The sequence below is a fragment of the Chiloscyllium plagiosum genome, chromosome 9 (genome assembly GCF_004010195.1).
Source record: "Chiloscyllium plagiosum isolate BGI_BamShark_2017 chromosome 9, ASM401019v2, whole genome shotgun sequence".
Lineage (NCBI taxonomy): Eukaryota > Metazoa > Chordata > Chondrichthyes > Orectolobiformes > Hemiscylliidae > Chiloscyllium > Chiloscyllium plagiosum.
Genome location: NC_057718.1, coordinates 98,001,874 through 98,020,441, shown reverse-complemented (window position 1 = coordinate 98,020,441; position 18,568 = coordinate 98,001,874). Strand labels below are relative to the sequence as shown.

General features: G+C 46.5%; 1 protein-coding gene across 8 annotated transcripts in view; it reads right to left on the bottom strand.

The window, feature by feature from the left end:
* Positions 1-18,568, bottom strand: part of LOC122553085 (1-phosphatidylinositol 4,5-bisphosphate phosphodiesterase beta-4) — a 533,291-nt gene that overhangs the window by 353,027 nt on the left and 161,696 nt on the right. For all 8 annotated transcript variants that reach the window (XM_043696591.1, XM_043696592.1, XM_043696594.1 and 5 more), the window contains one exon: positions 16,726-16,790. The gene's annotated coding sequence lies outside the window, so the exon portion shown is untranslated. The remainder of the gene's footprint in view (positions 1-16,725; positions 16,791-18,568) is intronic.

Sequence of the window (18,568 nt, the reverse complement as noted above, 5' to 3'; positions counted from 1 at the left end):
TAGGAATGATCAGCCATGATCATAATGAATGGTGGTGCAGGCTCGAAGGGCAGAATGGCCTACTCCTGCACCTATTGTCTATTGAGTGTGCGTGTGCATGTTTGTGTGTGTGTGTGTATGTGTGTGCGTGTGTATGTATGTGTGTGTATGTGTATGTGTGTGTGTGTTTGTTTGATGGCGCAATTGTATTTTTTACTGAATGGTAGGAAACAAAATTCTTCTTTTGAGTCAAGATGGCCTTGGTAATTGGCTCCACAGTTTTCTAGTGAACTAAGTCCTAATTGAACTATGATAGAGACATAGAGATGTACAGCATGGAAACAGAACCTTCAGTTCAACTCGTCCATGCTGACCAAATATCCCAACTTAATTTAGTCTCATTTGCCAGCACCATGACCATCCAAACCCTTCTTATTCACATACCCATCCAGATGCTTTTTAAATGCTAACACTTCCTCTGGCAGCTCATTCCATACACATACCACCCTCTGCATGAAAAAGTTGCCCTTTTGGTCCTTTTTAAATCTTTCCCCTCTCAACCTAAATCTATGCCCTCCAGTTCTGGACTCCCCCACCCTAGGGAAAAGACCTTGTCTATTTATCCTATCCATGCCCCTCATGATTTTATAAACCTCTATAAGGTCACCCCTCAGCCTCCAACGCTCCAGGGAAAACAGCCCCAGCCTGTTCAGCCTCTCCCTATAGCTCAAATCCTCCAACCCTGGAAACATCCTTGTAAATCTTTTCTGAACCCTTTCAAGTTTCACAACATCTTTCCAATAGGAAGGAGACCAGATTTGCACGCAATATTCCAAAAGTGGCCTAACCAACTTCCTGTACAGTCGCAACATGACCTCCCAGCTTCTAGACTCAATTCGCATTAAAAAAATAAATAAAATTGTTGTAATCGACTGAAAGGAGGTTATAAAAAAGGGGAAAATTGATGTTTCGAGCAGGAGCCCTTCATCAGGAATGAGGGGTGGAGAAATAAATGGGAGGGGATGGGGCTCTGGGGAAGGTAGCTGAGAGTGCAATAGGTGGATGGAGGTGGGGGTAAAGGTGATAGATTACTTACAGTGTGGAAACAGGCCCTTCAGCCCAACAAGTCCACACCGACCCGCCGATGAGCAACCCACCCTACATTTACCCCTTCACTTAACACTATGGGCAATTTAGCATGGCCAATTCACTTAACCTGCACATCTTTGGACTGTGAGAGGAAACCGGAGCACCCGGAGGAAACCCACGCAGACACGGGGAGAATGTGCAAACTCCACACAGTCAGTCGCCTGAGGCTGGAAGGGTAGAGAGGAGATGTGGGAAGGAAGATTGGCAGGTAGGACAGGTCATGGGGACGGTGTTGAGCTGGAAGGTTGGAGCTGGGGTAAGGTGGGTGGAGGGGTAATGCAGAAATGGTGAAGTCCACATTGATGCCCTGGGGTTGAAGTGTTCCAAGGTGAAAGATGAGGCGTTCTTCCTCCAGGCGTCGGGTGGTGAGGGAGCGGTGGTGGAGGAGGCCCAGGACCTGCATGTCCTCGGCAGAGTGGGAGGGGGAGTTGAAATGTTCAGCCACAGGGCGGTGGGTTGATTGGTGAAGATGTTCCCTAAACCACTCTTTAGCAGAGCACCTTAGGGTTGTACCCGTTGCTCCCGATGTGGTCTCCTCTACACTGGGGAGACTGGACGCCTTCTCGCAGATGTTTTAGGGAACATCTCCGGGACACCCGCACCAATCAACCACACCGCCCTGTGGCCCAACATTTCAACTCCCCCTCCTACTCTGCCAAGGACATGCAGGTCCTGGGCCTCCTTCACCGCCGCTCCCTCACCACCTGACGCCTGGAGGAAGAACGCCTCATCTTCTGTCTCGGAACACTTCAACCGCAGGGCATCAATGTGGAGTTCTTCCTCAGAACACTTCAATCCCAGAGCATCAATGTGGACTTCACCAGTTTCTTCATTTCCCCTCCCCCCAACCTTACCCCAGTTCCAACCTGCGAGCTCAGCACCATCCTCATGACCTGTCCGACCTGCCAATCTCCCTTCCCACCTATCCACTCCACCCTCCTCTCCGACCTATCACCTTCATCCCCGCCTCCATCCACCTACTGTACTCTTAGCTACCTTTTCCCCAGCCCCACCCCCCCTCCCATTTATCTCTCCACCGAAGAGGCTCACAGCCTCATTCCTGATTAAGGGCCTTTGCCTGAAACGTCAATTTTCCTGCTCCTCGGATGCTGCCTGACCTGCTGTGCTTTTCCAGCACCACTCTAATCTAGACTCTGATCTCCAGCATCTGTAATCCTCAATTTCACCTATAAAAAAGGGGAGCCAAAATCCTCCTCATTCACTAGTAAAGCACCAGATTTCTCAGAAGCACATTGTAGATAACGCATACGTTTTGAAATGTGCTCACTACTGCGATACACAAAACAGCAGCCAATTCAAACACAGACAGCTCCCACATACAATGGTAAGACATCGACCAGGAATTTGCATTAATGAAGTTGACTGAATGGTGAATAGGACACCTGTTCTTGTCTAAATTGGTGCCGTAGGATTTTCTACATCCCCCGTAAATGGCAGAGGATTTTGTTTTTAGAATCCCTGCATTGTGGAAGCTCACAATGACCCTCTGAAGAGCATCACACCTAGATCCACACCCCCTATCCTATCCCTGTAACCCTGCATTTTCCATGGCTAACCCACCTTGCCTACACACCCCTGGACACTGTGGGCAATTTATAAGCATGGCCAATCCACCTACCCTGCACATCTTTGGACTGTGGGAGGAAACTGGAGCACCCGGAGGAATCTCATGCAGACACAGGGAGAATGTGCAAACTCCACGCAGGGAGTCGCCCGAGGCAGGAATCAAACCCAGGTCCCTGGAGCTGTGAGGCAGCAATACTAACCACTGACCCACCGTGCCACCCTTAAAGATGAATTTTGAATGAACGTCACCTCCAAAAACAGGCATTCTTGATAGGAGGACACTCCGTCAGTATTGCATCAAAGTGTCAGCCTTAATTTCTGCACTCAGATCCTGGACTGAGACTTGAATTTGGAATCCTGAGATGCAGAAGCAATAGTGCGAACAACTGAGCTACAGCTAATACAGAAGAGCCAAGCAATTCATTCAAAGCACAGTAATTATTTTCCCATCCCTGACACACTTGTGTTTTCTTTAATGTCCCCCCTGCCTAGTTCTTTTCCCCCATGGCTTAGCCAACCGTGTGCAGTATCCACTGCTGAGCCCAAAGGCTTTCTATTCTGTCAGAGCCTACCTGACCCTCTCCTCATCCTACATCCTGCTGACATCTTTCAGCGTTGGTCGTTGGATAATGATCAAAAGTAGAAACCCTGCCTCATGCTTACCCTTTCCATCCCTGGGTGTAGGTCACTATTGGAGATAGTGAGGACTGCAGATGCTGGAGATTCAGAGTGAATAAAGAATTGAGCTGGAAAAAGCACAGCAGGTCAGGCAGCATCAAAGGAGCAGAGGAGTCAATGTTTCAGGTCAGAACCTCTCATCAGGACTGGGGGAGGGGGGCCGAGAAATAAATATAGGGAGGAGTTTGGGGCTGTGGGAAAAGTAGGTGGGATAATGATAGGTGGATGTAGTTAGGAGATGATTGTGATTGGTCAGTGGGAAGGGCAGACCAGGTAGGTGGGAAGCAAGATGGACAGGACTCTTGCCCAAAACGTTGATTCTCCTGCTCCTCAGATGCTGCCTGACCTGCTGTGCTGTTCCAGCACCACATTCTCGACAACGAAGATGGACAGGTTAGGGCAGGTCAAGGGGGGAAGGGCAGAGAGGGATGGCTGGACCTGGGATAAGGTGGGGGTTATCGAGTCATAAAGATGTACAGCACAGAAACAGACCCTTTGATCCAACTCATCCATGCCGACCAGATATCCTTACCCAATCTAGTCCCACCTGCCAGCAACCGGCCCATATCCCTCCAAACCCTTCCTATTCATATACACATCCAGATACCTTTTAAATGTTGCAATTGTACCAGCCTCCACCACTTCCTCTGGCAGCTCATTCCATACACGTACCACCCTCTCTTTTATATCTTTCCCCTTTCACCATAAACCTATGCCCTCTAGTTCTGGACTCCCCCACCACAGGGAAAAGACCTTGTCTACTTACCTATCCATGCCCCTCACGATTTTATAAACCTCTATAAGGTCACCCCTCAGCCCCCGACGCTCCAGGGAAAACACCCCCAGCCTATTCAACCTCTCCCTAAAGTTCAAATCCTCCAACCCTGGCAACATCCTTGTAAATCTTTTCTGAACTCTTTTAAGTTTCAGAACATCCTTCCGATAGGAAGGAGACCAGAATCGCATGCAGTATTCCAAAAGTGACCTAACCAATGTCCTGTACAGCTGCATCATAACCTCCCAACTCCATAATCAATATTCTAACCAAAAAGGAAAGCATACCAAATGCCTTATTTACTACCCTATCTACCTGTGACTTCACTGTCAAGGAGCTGAACCAGGGTCTGTTTGTTCAGCAACACTCCCTAGGACCTTACCATAAAGTGTGTAAGTCCTGCTAAGATTTGCTTTCCCAAAATGCAGCACCTCACATTTATCCAAATTAAACTCCACCTGCCACTTCTCAGCCCATTGGCCCATTGGATCAAGGGGATCCCATTGTGATCTGAGGTGACCTTCTTCACTGTCCACTACACCTCCAATTCTGGTGTCATCTTCAAAGTTACTAACTATACCTTTTATGGTCACATCCAAATCGTTTATATTTGGAAGCCGATGAATTCTATGTTGAGGCTGTATGTTTGTAAGCTTCCCAGGCGGAAGGTGTTGTTCCTCCGTCAATTTGTGTGCGGCCTTGTGGACGTGTCGTTGGAGGAGTGGGAGGGGGAGTTGAAATGGCTGGCAACCAGGGCTGATTGAAGGAAACGGACCATAGATGTTCCCCGAACCGGTCCCCGAGTTTGCGCATGGTCTCTCTGACGGGGAGGAGACCACATCGGGAGCAATGGATACAATACATCAGGTTAGAGGAAACGCAGGCAGGGTTACTGATTGCAGTTTTCAATTCCCAATCTTTAGCAGGAGGAGATGCTAGCTTAAGACCACATATGGGGCAAGCAGCCCCAACGACATGGTGAAGAGGTTCGGCAAAGTCCCACATCTGTTTGCGACGTTGCCAATGCATGGATGACTAAGGGGATTGCCATGCAATGGGAGAATCCTGGGGATCTTGAGAGGTGGGAGGGGAATCTATTGCCTGATGACAATTGAATTGGTAACAACATCAAAAAGCTCGAGTGATACCAATGAGCTGGCTGCTGATGGAGAAAGGTTGGAGGAACATGAAGTAGTCAGTCATACTGAAGGACACAGAGAATCCACTAGGATGAGATTCATTGCGTCTGATAATGTAAAGGCCCAATAGTCTGTACTCCTGGGTTCGAAATTCTACCATGTGCAATTCAAATTCAACTCATAAACATGGAGTTGAAAGCTGGTCTTAGTGATGGTGACCAAACCAAATGTCACAAAGACTCACCTGTTTTTTTTTTGTTAATTCACTCATGGTCAACACCAACTGGACCAGCCATTATTACCCAGAGGGCAGTTAAGAGTCAACCACATTGCTGTGGCTCTGGCATCTCATGTAGGCCAGACTAGGTAAGGATGGCAGATTTCCTTCCCTGAAGGATATTAGTGAACCAGAGGAGTTTTTCCTGACAGTCAGCAATGGTCATCATTAGGCTTTTGATTCCAGATTATAATTTAATTCAAATTCTACTATCTGCTCTGTCAGGACTCAAAGCCAAGTTCCCCAGAATTGCCTGGGTCTCTGGATTAATAGCCTAGGGATAAAGCCATTAGACCATTACCCCTCCCTGCCTCCATTCACTAGTCTCTTTCAGCTGGATGAAAGATTATCAAGGATATGCAAGCATGTAGACTTGAGATTAAAATCGGATCAGTCATGATTTTACTGTGTGGTACAGCAGGCTTGAAGGGCCAAGTGGCCTACCTTTGATCCTATGTTTAGGGAAGAGAATCTGCCATCCTAATCAGGTCTGGCCTACATGTGACACCAGACACGCTGCAATGCAGCTGACTGTTAACTGTGCTCTGAGATGGTCTAGCAGGCTGCCCAGTCTAGGGGCAATTAGGACTGGACAAAAACTCTTAACCTTGTCAGCCATTCCTACATCCCATAAAAGAATGAAAAAACACCATGGGTACTGCAATAGAATGAAAGAATCCCTATAGTGTACAGCAGGCCATTCGGCCCATCGTGTCCAAACCCAACCTCCCTTACCCTATCCCTATTCTTGTCACTCTGTATTTCCTGTGGCTAACCCACCTAGCTTGTACATCCCTCGACACTATGAGGTATGGCCAATCCATCTAACCTGCACATCTCTGGATGTAGGGAATGGCATTTGTGCTTTTTGGTTGACGGTCAGTTTTCAAACCCAGTCAGATAATTAAAATTTACTCGTTGCTTTTGTGTGGAGAATAAAATGGTTAACCGAAGACAGGTCCTTTGTCCCATGCCGACCAAAATGCCCATCCATGTTAACCCCAATTCCCTGCATTTGGCCCATATCCTTCTAATCCTTTTCTATTTGTGTATTTGTCCAAATGCCTTTTAAATGTTGTTAATGTACCTGCCTCAACCACTTCCGCTGGCAGCTCATTCCATTTGTGTACCACACTCTTTGTAAATAGTTGCCCCTCAGGTTCCCTTTTATTCTTTCCCCTCTAACCCAAACTGATGGTCTCTAGTCCTTGATTCCCCAACCCTATCCATGCTTCTTACAATCTTATACACTTATATAAGATCCCCCTCATTCTCCTACACTCTATAGAAAAAGGTCCTAGCTTGTCCAACCTCTCCCTATAACTCAGACTGTTCAGTCTTGGCAACATTCTTGTAAATTTCTTCTACACTCTTTCCAACTTAATAACGTCCTTCCCCTAGCAAGCTGACCAAAACTGAACACAATACTCCAAGTGCGGTGTCACCAATGTCCTGTACAACTGCAATAACTTCCCAACTTCTATACTGATGAAGGCCGAAAAGTGTGGCTCTGGAAAAGCACAGCATGTCAGGCAGCAGCCGAGGAGCAGGAGAGTCAACGTTTCGGGTCTAAGCCCCTCATCAGGAATGCCAGCGCCACACTTTCCGTCTCGGATCTCCAGCATCTGCAGTCCTCACTTTCTCTCAGCCCTGACTTCTTCATTGCCCTGTCTACCTGTGACTCCGCTTTCAGGGAACCGTGCACCTGAACTCCAAGATCCCTCTGTTCCATTACACTCCTTAAGACCCAGTCATTCACCATGGAACTCCTACCTTTACACCCACTGAACACCCAGCTTGATTTGATGGACCCTCAGACTAATGTAATACAACAGCAACAGCATGGAGACAAAGCTGTTACTGGGCACTTTGCCATCGCAGTGCCTGCTCAGGCAGTAAATTCAAGATCATCAGTGAACTGCTTGGAATACACGCTGAGCGACTGACTCCTGTCAAGAATCAATAGTTCAGAATAGATTCAATCGCTGGTTCAGATACAGCACAGCCACCGAATACCCACAATAATGAAAGTTCTTGTTTGTTACTTCAGTTGACGTTAGCTGAGGCACGCACGTAAAAATACAGCAACTGCAAGGCTGAAATAATTGGACAAACGAAACATCAAAGCTGAACTTATGCACAATGCAACGATGCTCCTTCAAATTTTGACACAGTAATGGTTTCTGTTTCAGTAGAAAACAATCTGACCTTTCTTACGAACAGCACACAGATGTTGCAGCACTTGCCTGACATCACTGATTGCCATGGCAACCTTCTTAGAGTGACTACTGGTCTGCAATACATAATCAGTCCAATCACAGCCCAACAAGGAAAGACCCTGTGATGAAAACCACACAAATCCTCTACGCTCCCGCAAATGGTAATTCCCCTATTACCTCCCTTGGTAGAAGCTCGTCTCTTATCTGCACTTTCTTGGCCGCAGTGTTCGGTACTGTGTCCAAATGGATCACAAGATGAAAGCAATAAGACCCACTGTTCTCTGCAAATATTCCTGAAAATCCTCAAGACCATAAAACAGACCTAACAGAAGCCAACACTGAAATGCTGGGAAGCACACAGCATCATCGAAGGGAGTGGAAATGGGGAGGGGGGGGAGGATATGAAAAGAATGATTTAATATTCTAGACAGACAGGGGTGTCACGATGGCTCAGTAATTCGCACTGCTGCCTACAGCGCCAGGAGTCTGGGTTCGATTCCACCCTCAGGCTACTGTCAGTCTGGAGTTTGCACATTCTCCCTCTGTGTCTGCGTGGGTTCCCCCCGCTCGGGTGCTCTGGTTTCCTCCCACAGTCCAAAGGTGGATTGGCCATGCTAAGTTGTGCAGGCTTGGTGGATTAGCCACAGATAATAGAGGGACAGAGTAGGGGTGTGTGTCTGGGTTGTATGGTCGTTGAAGAGTTTGTGTTGACTCGATGGGCTGAATGGCCTGCCTCCACACTGTAGGGATTCTATGGTTTGAGAGAACTGGAATATATGAAACTTGCAAATCCCTGAACAAGGTGACAGGTGAGGGAATGCCTAACCAGTAAAGGTTAAAAATCACACAACACCAAGGTGTAGTCCAACAGGTTTATTTGGAAGCACTAACTTTTGGAGTGCCGCTCCATCATCTGGTACCTGATGGAGCAGTGCTCCGAAAGCTAGTACTTCCTAATCAACATGGTGGACTATAACCTGATTTTTAGCTCTGTCCACCCCAGTCCAACACTAGCTCCTCCACATCATAACTGGGAAAGGTTAGAGAAGCAGGTCTGCAGATTGCTGGCCCCAGAACACAGATGCTCAGGTTTGTGAACCCTTGTTCAAGTTTCCCAAATGTGCGTTGAGGTTTATGCTGGGTGCCAGGATTGGATTCCGAGATGGGGATGTGTAGTTGCAGGATTAGATGATCCCAGGAAGGATCCATGTCGTGAATAGGACCGTGTTGTTAGGAATCCCGAATGGGAACCAGTTCTGCCTGATGGCAGGCACCTCCTTTGTAGCACAATCCCCTTGTGGGGTTTGCATGGAGAAGCTCAGCGTGCAGAGGGACATAGCAAGCTGAATTTCTACTTCACAGAATCCCTACAGTGTGAAACAGGCCCTTCAGCCCAACAAGTCCACACCGACCCTCCGAAGACTCACTCACCCAGACCCAATTCCCTACCCTATTACTCTACATTTACTAATGCACCCAATCTACTCATCCCTGAACACTACGGGCAATTTAGCATGGCTAATCCACCCTAACCTCCACATCTTTGGACTGTGGGAGGAAACGGGAGGACCCGGAGGAAACCCACGCAGACACGGGGAGAATGCACAAACTCCACGCAGACATTCACCTGAGGCTGGAACCGAACCCGGGTCTCTGGCACTGTGAGGCAACAGTGCTAGCCACCGAGTCACGTGCTGCCTGGCACACTCAGTGAGGAAACTCCAGCCTGGGAAGGCCAGCTCTGCTGAACAGACATTAACTGATGGGAGCCCTCAAGGAAATTCTTCGGAAGCCTCACATCCCTAATGGACTACCACACGTCTGAAGAGCTCTTGGAATCTGTTACCCCCAGCCTCACATCGCAAAGGATCTTGAGTTGGCCATTTGGCGGGACGGAGGGAGAGAAGGGAAAATCTGCCAGGTTACTCCGGTGACCAGCTTGCCGTGTAAGAAGCCTGGCGACCACACCCCAAGCCCCTCTCACAAACCCGGCCATTCGACACCGAAGTGATATACCGTGGGTGCTGGAAATGAAAAAGAGAAGCAACAAAAATAAAAAGCAGGGAATACTCAGCAGGCCAGGAGGGATCTGGGGAGAGAGAAAAGCTGGAGTAACGCTTTGGATCGAGAGACCCTTCATCAGAATCCTGTGTAACTAATCAGCCCTCATGGGGCGTGACAGTCATTCAGCTGCAGGTAACTGTGTAGGGCCAATGTGATGATAAATAGAATCACAGAATCCCTGCAATGTAGAAAGAGGCCCTTCAGCTCATCAAGTCTGCACTGATCCTCCAAAGAGCATCCCACCCAGACCCAGCCTATCCCAGTGAGTTTCTTAGATAGCAGAAGCAGAAAATTGTTACCTTAAATTATTTTTGAACAACATTTAAAAGGCACTTCCATAAGCACGTGAACAGGAAAGGTGTGGAGGGATATGGGTAGGCAGGTGGGACTAGTTTAATTTGGGAACATGGTCGGCATGAACTGGTTGGACCAAAGAGTCTGTTTCCATGTTGTATGACTATCAAACTCTATAACCCCACATTTCCCATGGCGAACCCACCTAACCCGCACTCCTGTGGATACTGCGGGGCAATTAAGCATGGTCAATCCATCTAACCTGCACATGTTTGAACTGTGGGAGGAAGCAGCAGGAACCCAGGCCTAGAAGCTTCTACGCTGTGGGATTTTCAAGTCAGTTCGAGAGGGGTCCCTCAGCCTTGATTGGAATCTTTAGCAAAGCTGAGGTCTGTCACACCAGGGCGGCACTGGGAGAGTGCTGCACTGTCGAAGATACCATCTTTCAGATGAGACACTAAACCTAGCCCCAGCCTGTTCTCTCAGGTAAATGCTAAAAGGAAACAAGACAGTATTGAAAAATAAAACAGCAAGAGTCAAGCTTCATTACAGATTCTTGGGTGCCAGCCCACACATCCATTAGTCAGTTGAAATGACTGTACTCGAGGCAAAACTTAGCTTGACTGGCAACTCTTGTAATCTATTCTGTCAACTGCATAATGTTTACTGACAAAAGGTTAGGAATTGAGTAAAGTTTCTGTTTTTCCAAGGTCAGGATGACTGACAGTTTTATAGTGCTGCAATAAAAAGGTTTTTTTTAAAAAGATGGAAGATTATGCAAGTGCTAATAACATTTTCAAAAAAGGTTTAAAATGCTGCTACATTATGTCTGAACGGGCTGTTTTATCTTATTCACTTATGGGATACGGCTTTCGCTGGCTGTTTGTTGGAGTCAAAAAAAAGCTGCCCATGCTGGAATCCAAAGTAGACAGGCAGGAGGCTGGGAGAACACAGCAAGCCAGGCAGCATCAGGGGGTGGAGAAGTCAACGTTTAGTGCCCATCCCCAATTGCTCTTGAGAAGGTGGTGGCGAGCAGCCTCCTTGAACTGCTGAGACCTGTACAGTATGAATAAGCATAGAGTCCCCATTGGCTGGCATAGAAGGACGTGAGGGACCAAGGGCCACAGGGTGGCATAGAGATGCAGGAAGGACATTTTGAATGTCCCTTCCTAAAGGTTCCTAAAGACTGACGGGGAATACACCATAGCTCCTTGAAAGACTGACCTGACTCCACAAAACTGTCCAAATAGGAGCTACCTCTCACCACCCTGGAGCAGAGTTGAGTGAGACACAGAGTGCATCAGCCTGCACCTTTACCACAAGATACAGCAGAATGAGGCCATTCAGCCCATTGAGGCTGCTCCACTGTTCAATCATGGCCAATGCTTCTCAACTCCATTCTCCTGCCTTCTTCCCATAACCCTTGATCCCCTTAACAATTAAGAACCTATCTAACACTGTCTTGAATATATCCAATGAGCCTACTTCTGTAACCTTGTGAGGGAATGAGTTCCACAGATGCACCACCCTCTGGTTGAAGAAATTCCTCCATATCTCATTTCTAAAGGGATGCCCCCTTCACTTTGAGGCTGTGTCCTCAGGTCTTAGTCTCTCCTACTAGCGAAAACATCTTCTCCGCATCCACTCCATCCAGGCCTCTCAGCATTCCATAAGTTTCAATCTGATCAACACCCCCCCTCATCCTTCTAAACTTCATCGAGTACAGACCCAGAGTCCTCAACCGCACCTCATCCAACAAACCTTCATCTCCCTAAGGATCATCCTTCCTTAGGCACGAGGCCCAAAACCGCTCACAATATTCCAAATATGGTCTGACCTCGACTGGCCAAAAAGTGGGAGATGCAGGGAATGGGGTCACAAATCCTGGAATCTTGTCCGAGTTATCATTTTGAAACCAAAAGAGAAAATGCTGGAAAATCTCAGCAGGTCTGGCAGCATCTGTAAGGAGAGAAAAGAGCTGACGTTTCGAGTCTGACTGACCCTTTGTCAGCTTTGACAGCTTTGACAAAGGGTCAGTTAGACTCGAAAGGTCAGCTCTTTTCTCTCCTTACAGATGCTGCTCCAGACCTGCTGAGATTTTCCAGCATTTTCTCTTTTGGTTTCAGATTGCAGCATCCGCAGTAATTTGCTTTTGTCATTTTGAAAGGTTGTCAAAGGCTCCCTCAACCCCATGCCCCGCACCCCACCCCCCCCAGCCAATCCACCTAACCTCCAGAGAAAAACAGAGTTAACGTACCATGCCCAGTTGGAACCCAGCATGTCATGTTATTATTTCGGATTTTTGACATCAGCAGTAATTTACTTTGGTTTATTTGAGGTTATGCGTTTGCCAAAATGATAAAATGTTAATCCAAACTGTGTCGTGCTTTGATGCAAATGGACAATGATGGAGCTTTTACAATAATGGGAATATATTCTTATGGATTTCCATCCTCAAAAAAATAACAACTCCCTGGGGTTTCAATGTTTTATGGTTGCTTCTTTCTCATGTCCACTTTCAAGGCCAAAAAAGTTTCACAAACCTGTGCTTGATCGTGGCTCAGTTCTATCACTGTTGGCACGTGTGTTCTGGCATGTGTGGAGGTGACGGCCTCGTGGTTTTAGAGACTTAGATTTAGATTTTATTGTCGTGTGTACTCAAGTACAGAATTACAGTGAAAAATGTATAATGTCACCACACACAAAAAAATGTAGGTACAAAGCAGTAAAAGAAACAAGGTTAAGAAAGTGAAGCATTACCTTCACAGAATAAGTCAAAAAATAAAGAAATAAGGTAGAAGATGTTTACTAGGACGCTGCCTCGATGAGCGGCCATAATAACTCGCACGGTGGCTCAGTGATTAGCACTGTTGCCTCACAGCGCCAGGGACCCAGGTTCAATTCCAGCCTTGAGTGACTGCCTGTGTGGAGTTTTCACATTCTCCCCGTGCCTGCGTGGGTTTCCTCCGGGTGCTCCAGTTTCCTCCCACAATCCAAAGACGTGCAGGTTAGGGTGAATTGGCCAGGCTAAATTGCCCATAATGTTAGGTGCATTAGTCAGAGGGAAATGGGTTTGGGTGGGTTACTCTTTGGAGGGTCGGTGTGGACTCGTTGGGCGAAGGGCCTTTTTCCACACTGTAGGTAATCTAAACTCAGATTGTTTTCTCTCGAACAATGAAGGCTGAGGGGAGACTTGATAGAAGTCAATAAAATTATAAGATGCACAGATAGGACGGACAGTCAGAATCCTTTTCCCGGAGTTGAACGGTCTTATGCTAAGGGGCATTCACTTAAGGTGAGAGAGGGAAAGTTGGCAGAAGATGTGAGGGGCAGGGTTTTATACACAGAGAGTGGTGAGAGTCTGGAAGGTGCTGCCAGCTGTGGTGAGGGAGGCAGATACGTTAGGGGCCGTCGAAGGGACTTTTAGATAAACACATGAATATGCAAGAGATAGATGGATATGGACCAAGGGCAAGCAGGAGGGATTATCTTAATTTGGCGTCATGTTTGGCGCAACATTGTGGGCCGAAGGGCCCGTTCTTGTGCTGTACTATTCTCTGTTCTAAGGAAGTATTGTCCTTACTCAGTCTGGCCTACATGTGACTCCCGACCCACAGCAATGTGGCTGACTCTCAACAAACCTTTGGGCAATTAAGGGTGGGAAATAAATGCTGACCTAGCCTGAGCTGCCCACATTGAGAATGAATAAAACAGGTTTAATTGCTGCTGCCTCAATAGTTTCTACTTTCATGATGGTTTCAATAAAATTGGTAATTTGCTGTCTGGGCTTGTCACAGTGACAATAAAAGTTGCTTGTTACCATCAATGACTGCGGAAGCCACCGTTGAATATTCATAAATCAGGACATTCATCTCATTTTTCAAACTGCCATGTTGGAAGCACTTCATTACAGTTTTTTTTTAATTGCCTCCTCAGCCCAGACACTAAAACTGCAAAAAATTATCGTAATTTGTCATCATTCTCAAACAACTTTCAAGTAGCACAGAATGAAAACAGATTTTTGGTCAGGCTTTCCAAAATCCCTCAAGTCAAGTTGCGCACTAACTCACACCGGCCCAAGTTAAATCCCCAACACAACTCGTCAAGTGAATGAAGACCTGGTGGAACCACAGTGGAGTTTTGATTCAGTGTCAATACACAGTACACTGCTGGAAGTTCTCTGTAGAGCATGAATTCTGGCAGGCCAGAAGAGGTTAAATGTACAATCATGCCTGCAAACTTCGCCGAATGCCCACCTGTGGTTTCCCTTGAGAAGGTGGTGCTGTATCCATTTCGTGTCGGTACACACACAATGCCTTTAGGAAGGGAGTTTCATAACCTTCACCCAGCGACACCGACAGAATGGTCATGTGGTTCAAACTCAGGATGGTGAGTGGTTCAGAGGGCAACGTGGTGTTCCCATGTATCTGCTATCCTTGTCCTTCTTGATGCACTGGGCACAATTTTGGAAAGGCCTATCTGAAGGACCTCGGTGAATTTCTGCAATGTATCTTGCAGACAGTACACTCTGCTGCCTCTGAGTGGTGGAGGCGGTGGATGTTAATGGGTGGGACAGGCTGCTTTGTCCTGCAGAGTATCAAGTTTCTTGAGTGTTAGAGCTGTGCTCACTCATGTAAGTGAAGAATGTTCCATCACACCCCTGACTTGTGCCTTGCAGCTGGTAAACAGAATTTGGGAGTAAGGAAGTGAGCAACTTCATTGCAGGATTTCCAGACTCTGACCTGTTCTCATGTTGACATGGCTAGTTCAGTTCAGTGTCTGTTCATTGATAACCTTCAGGATGTTGACAGTGAGGAATTCAGTGATGATAATGCTCTTGAATATCAATGGGGGGTGGCTAGATTCCCTATTGTTGGAGATGGTCATTGCTTCGGACTTGTGTAGGTGTGAATGGAACTTGCCAGTTGTCAGCCCAAACCTGGACATTTTCCAGGTCTTGCTGCATTTGGATAGGGACTAGTTTATTTAAGAGCCCACAAATGGTGCTGAACATTGGGGACTCACCACTGAGCATCCCTACTTCTGACCTTATAAGGGAGGGAAGGTATTTGATGATGGGCGAAATAACATATCCTTCTGCACCATAACATATCAGTGATTCTGTAGCAGCTGAAGATGGATGGGCCGAACACACTACCTGGCGGAACCCCTGCACAGAGACGTCCTGGAGGTGAGGACACTGACCTTTGGACCAAGGATCATTGAAGTCAGGAGCTGAGTCAGGTTCAGCCAGAACCCAAGATAGGAGTCAATGAGCAGGCTATTGCTGAGCAGATAACGCTTGACAGCACGGTCGATGACAGCTTTTGTCATTTTCATGGTGATCAAAAGTGGGTGGTTTTGGCCATAACTGGGTAGATTGGATTCATTCAACGTCTTGTGCACAGTACATAACTCAGCAGGATTCCAAATTACCAAGGAAAATGCCAGTGTTATATCTCCATTGGAACAGCTTGGTTCAGAACAGAGCAGTCAGCACACTGATCAACAATTTAGAGGGAGCTGTGTACACTGACAGCACTGTTACTGTGGGCTGTGTAAAATGACAGCACTGTTACAGGGAGCAGTGTACACTGACAGCACTGTTACAGGGGGCTGTGTACACTGACAGCACTGTCACAGGAGTCTGTGTACACTGGCAGCACTGTTACAGAGGGCTCTGTACACTGACAGCACTGTTACAGGGGGCAGTGTACACAGACAGCACTGTTACAGAGGGCAGTGTACACTGACAGCACTGTTACAGGGAGCTGTGTACTCTGACAGCACTGTTACAGGGAGCAGTGTACACTGACAGCACTGTTACAGGGAGCAGTATACAGACTGCACTGTTACTGGGGGTTGTGTACACTGACAGCACTGTTACAGGGGGCTGTGTACACTGACAGCACTGTTACAGGGAGCAGTGTACACTGACAGCTATGTTACAGGGGGCTGTGTACACTGACAGCACTGCTACAGGGGGCTGTATACACTGACAGCACTGTTACAGGGAGCGGTGTACACTGACAGCACTGTTACAGGGGGCAGTGTACACTGACAGCACTGTTACAGGGGTCTGTGTACACTGACAGCACTGTTACAGGGAGCGGTGTACACTGACAGCACTGTTACAGTGGGCTGTGTAAACTGACAGCACTGTTACAGGGGGCTGTGTACATTGACAGCACTGTTACAGGGGGCTGTGTAAAATGACAGCACTGTTACAGGGGGCTGTGTACACTGACAGCACTGCTACAGGGAGCGGTGTACACTGACAGCACTGTTACAGGGGTCTGTGTACACTGACAGCACTGTTACAGGGAGCTGTGTACACTGACAGCACTGTTACAGGGGGCTGTGTATACTGACAGCACTGTTACAGGGGGCTGTGTACATTGACAGCACTGTTACATGGGGCTGTGTACACTGACAGCACTGTTACAGGGACATTGTATTATAAGTCGAAGATATATGTTTAATGAAGAATTCTTGCATATCAGTTTCGCTTAGCAACTACTACCTCTTATGCTACTCTATTTAGAAAAGAAAGGAATTGCTCACCAAACAATGACTGCGCCTGGATTAATGTGTTCTAGTTTGCCAGATGAGTCATCAGTTGGTTTCTTCTGCAAGAGAATAAAGAATAAGAAAAACGATTTTTGTGGCACTCTCCTGTACAAGGGGTTTTCTTTAATAAACAAAACACTACGTTAGGACAAATATTGCATTTCGGTACAGCATCAGAAAGTTTAATTGCATCATGTCCTCCAAGCAGAATACAATACTTATGCAATGAGATACATCTATTTTAATGTAACAGTTTCTTGAAGTGACTTAAAAAGTCAGTGATGCAGGGTACTGCGGAATGCCTTGAGGATGTGTAAGATGCTGCAAAAATTCAAGATCTTTTAATCGCTTCCTTTACATGACTCTCACACTCCAGTATTATTGTTCAACCACCCTGACTGGCTCAGGCAACATTGATTAAACCTGATCCAGACAAAAACAACTTCAGTCATTCCATAGATGGGAAAACACAGCCTAAACTTGGTTAAGATTTGCAATCAAGTCATAAGTTGCATGATTTTTGTTCCTCTTTCACAGGTTGTGGGTATCACTCGGAATTAGTGCCTGTCCCCATCAGCACTTGAACTGAGTGGCTTGCTCGGCTATTTCAGAGGGTTTCAACAGTCAGCCTCAATGTTGTGGGTTTGGAGTCACGTGCAGGTCAGGCTAGGTCAGGGCAGATTTTCTTCACTAGAAGTGAAGCAGACAACGTTTTACAAGGGATTTCAATTCTAAATATATTGTACTAAACTTCATCAGACACAGGACATGAACTCATGTCTCCCCAGAGGGTTAGTTTGAGGTTACTAAGCCCAGCAGCATTAGCACTACACCACCCTCACCCCTGTTTGATAGACTTAATTAGCGTTACAAAACCAACTACTTTAATATCAGTCCAAAAGCACTGCTCTAACTTTTCACACTTTTAGTCACTTGATATATCATTTTGTGAGCTTTCTGCCTGAAGGAAATTCTGAATCACAGCGTAAAAATCTCCACCAGAGGGCACAGTAAGTAACCCTGAATCCACACTAAGGGTTCTAATCTATGGGGATTGAACCCTGTACTGTTGGCATCAGCCAATGAGTCCGAGTTGCTATGACAATGTACACTTTTACATGCCTGTTGTAGCCCGGGACAATAGGTGATGATGGCGAAAGCTGTAATTTCCTTCCATAACGCAGCTAATCAGGAACCTCCCCTGCTCCTAGCACCTACCAATACAACATTGGAAGGATTTGTAAATTGGTAAGCTGCTTGGGCAAGTTATGAACACATCTTTCACTTAATGCAGAACATTTGAAAATAACAAAATAAACAAAGTTGAATCGTGCTCAAGGAAGTCCATCCAGTTGGCATAAGCCAATTTTTGAAACGCTTTACGAGTCTGCCCCTACTTTTGGTGTGGAATAGCTTCTATTGATGACATGGAATAATTAGAAATCAGTAACTTATACACTCTGAGAAAACTGTGATCATTTGTAGATGTAATAAAAACAAACAAAGAAGATAACACAACTTGGCAATTTGTGCATTATTCTGAAATCACTGTTGAGATTTGCAATCTCAGTTTGCAATCCAGTAAAACCAACTAGTGAGTAATATTTAGCCTGCAGTTGTACATTCTGCTTTACTACATTTCTTTGGAGCCTTCTGCAAAATAATTTTCTGTGAGGATTGCTTGGGATTGTGTTTCTGATGATCTTAGACAAACCATCATTCTTTTTCTGCTCAAGGGAAGTGCTTACTTCTCATTAAGACAAACAATTCTAACTTTGTTGCACAGGGTTGCTTGCCGATTTCCCCCCCCATTTCCCTCAGGCCACAGCGTCCATCC